This window comes from Mastomys coucha, unplaced genomic scaffold (assembly GCF_008632895.1).
Source record: "Mastomys coucha isolate ucsf_1 unplaced genomic scaffold, UCSF_Mcou_1 pScaffold20, whole genome shotgun sequence".
In the NCBI taxonomy this organism is placed as follows: Eukaryota; Metazoa; Chordata; class Mammalia; order Rodentia; family Muridae; genus Mastomys; species Mastomys coucha.
This window is the reverse complement of record NW_022196903.1, coordinates 110,615,387-110,618,684: the sequence shown is the minus strand read 5'-3', so window position 1 is coordinate 110,618,684 and position 3,298 is coordinate 110,615,387.

Below are 3,298 nucleotides of genomic sequence, written 5' to 3'. Positions count from 1 at the left end.
TCTCTCTCTCTCTCTCTCTCTCTCTCCTTGGCACAAGATAGAGTCATCTGGAAAGAGGGAATGCCAACTGAGAAACTGCTTCCATCAGATTTGCCTGTAGACAGATATGTGGGATACTTTCTTAGTTAATGAGTGCTATGTGAGGTCCTAGATTGTATAAGAAAGTTGAAAGAGGTGTTGATAGCAAGCCAATAAGCATCTTTCCTCCATATCTTCAGCCTGAGTTCCTGCCTTGACCTCCTGCCCTGGCTTCCAGTGATGATGACAGGCTCTAACCTGTGAGCCAAACAGACTCCTTTCCCCATAGGTTGTTTTTGGTCAATGTTTTATCATAACAATCAAAAGCAAACTAGAACAATTATTACGAAACTTATACAAATGTACTTTTTCTTGAATTTTAATTTTTTAAAAACATTTATTTATTTATTTTGGAGGGGAGAATGCATCCTGTAGTACATGAGTGGAAACCAGAGAACAGTTTGTGGGAGTTAGTTCTCTCCCTCTATTATGTGGGCTCTGGGAATAAAGCAAAAGTTGTCAGGCTTGGTTGCAAGCACTTTCTCTCTCTCTCCCTCTCTCCCCCCTCTCTGTCTTTGTCTCTCTCTGTCTCTCTTTGTCTCTCTGTCTCTCTCTTTGTGTATCTCTCTGTATCTCTCTCTCATACACACACACACACTCATACACATACATTAAGTCAACAAGTCAATCAATCAATCAATGATTAAATGAATAAATGTGTTTTATTACATTCTTACTTCTTTGTGTGTGTTTGTATGTGGTCATACATGCCATGACACATGCATGGAGGTCTGAAGACAACTTGAGGGAGTTGGTTCTCTCTTCCTTTGTGGACCCTGGGTATTGAACTCAGATCATCAGCCGTAGCACTAACCTACTTTTATTTTAAGACATCTCCCTGGTCCCAGAAAATGTGATTTAAGAAAAAGAGATTAGGAGAATAAGGTCTATTGGGGATGGCCTGTCCCTTGTCATCAGCTTTGTGCCCACTCATTTTATAAGGCAAAGCAGTGGTGGGTAAGGGGAGGGGAAGGTACCCCAGTGGCTCCTCCTTAGAATTTGGAGTGCCTTGTGGGGGAGAAGACATTTCCATTGTCCTGTCTTACGATGTAAAGTGCTGTACATAAGGAGGGTAGGCAGAGGCTGCACAGCTTTGCGGAGGCCGTTTCGGAAAAGGCTCTTTTCTTCTGGTAAACCCTGGCTAGTTTTGTAGTTTTACTTTTATTTCCTTTAATATTGTAAATCTTTATGTTATATGATTTAGGGCTAAAAGAATGGGACCTGAGTTATGTGTGGTCCAGGGCGGAGACTTGACTTTCTCAATTTATAATCCAAAAGGATCATAAAATTACTATCCAGCAGGAGGCCTGCTAGTAAAGAGCAAAGATATAATACTGTTTCCTCCCCTTGAGCTCATCCAGATGGGCCTGGCAGTTACCTGGACAGGAAAATACCCCCAGGAAGCTGTGGCTCAGACTACAGAAATGCCCTAACCCTAGCCTTAAATGGGCAGGTGAGCACAGGGTGTCTCTGGCCACTGCAAACCCTCACCTTTGAGGATGTTCTCCTGTGCAATGATCTCTCAGGTCACGGTCTGCTCTCACTCTGAGGAGTGTCTTCCCTTCCTCCTGCTCTGAGCTCTGTGTCTCGTAGCGATCCTTTCAATGTGGGTCACAGCACTGGAGAGCTGAAGAGAAGCCAGAGCGAAATCCAGGTGGCAACGTTCTGGGGGAGAGTGATGGGAAAAGCAGTTCAGAACGGCTTGGATCCACCAAGGTCTGCATGAAATTCTTTCCCCAGAAATTCAGCCTTTACAAATGCCTCATTCCTGTTTCCAACTGAGACAAGGAAATAGGACACACACACACACACACACACACACACACACACACACAGAGAGAGAGAGAGAGAGAGAGAGAGAGAGAAACAGAGAGAGAGAGAAACAGAGAAACAGAGACAGAGAGACACAGAGAGACAGAGACTCAGACACACACACACACAGACAGAGACATAGGCAGAGGGACAGAGACTCAGACACACACACACACACACACACACACACACACACACACACCCCACACACGCATTCATAGACATAGGCTCAGGTTCAGAGACATCCCACAGTGACTTCAGCTGACCCATGGCTCCTTATAGTAATAAAGCTCACACCTCTGGGTGGATGCTTAAGATGCTAACGACACAAGTGATACAGAAAGTTTTCTGAAATTGATGTGTAATAGAGAATGCTCTAGGAGTCCCAAGAGTTGACACTAACCAAAGTGGGCAGAAAGTGCAAGGTAAGCTGCATCAAAGCCTCAGCTCTCTGTAGAGCAGGACCATTCAGCCACTTTATGTCAGGTCTGGCCCACTTCCTTGTAAGTGCAGCTTTTCTTGCTAAAGTGTCCCTGCTATTGCTGTAATTGCAGGTCTCTGCTCCCTTCCTTATTCTGGAACAGAAAAATCTGGAATTCTTCCAGAAGTGCCATCAGCCTCTGACATTCATTTGACATAACAGTGCTATCATGACCTTTCCATGTTATTGTTGCTGTCCTTGTAGGAATGAAGATATTCCAGAGAGACACTTGTGTCCCTCTCTTTGGCTGTCCCCAAGAATTGAAATGTCACCAAGACACTAGTAAAAGTACAGTGCCCTGGTACCCAGAGTTGTAGGGGTAGGGGCTAAATAGATTTCATAGTCAGATAACTTGTTAATCAATCACCTTGTGGGAGAGACCAGAGTTAGGACAATGATGAAGGGCAGGACCACACCTTGACCAAGACTGCTTAGTTATACTTACCCCTTGCCTCCTACTTAAACCTAAACTCATGTCCGGATTCTGTAGATGGACATCAAGGCTCAGAAGAACTAATAGTTTCTTATCCTAATGAGGCATCATTGAGCACATCTCCTTTTTCTGTTTGCACTAATACTTATATAATTGGTCTACAAGAATCTATGGCTAACAATTACTCTTATATCTAAACCACACAAAGACCTAACAAAGAGAGAAAACTTCAGACCAATTTCCCTCATGAATATTGATGCAAAAATAGTCAATAAAATTCTTGCAAACTGAATCAAAGACACATCAAAACAATCATCCACCATGATCAAGTAGGCTTCATCCCAGGGATGCAGGGATGGTTCAATATACGGAAATCCATCAACGTAATTCACTGCATAAACAAACTCAAAGAAAAAAAAATATGACCATCTCATTAGATGCTGAGAAAACATTTGACAAAATCCAACATCCCTTCATGATAAAAGTCTTGGAAA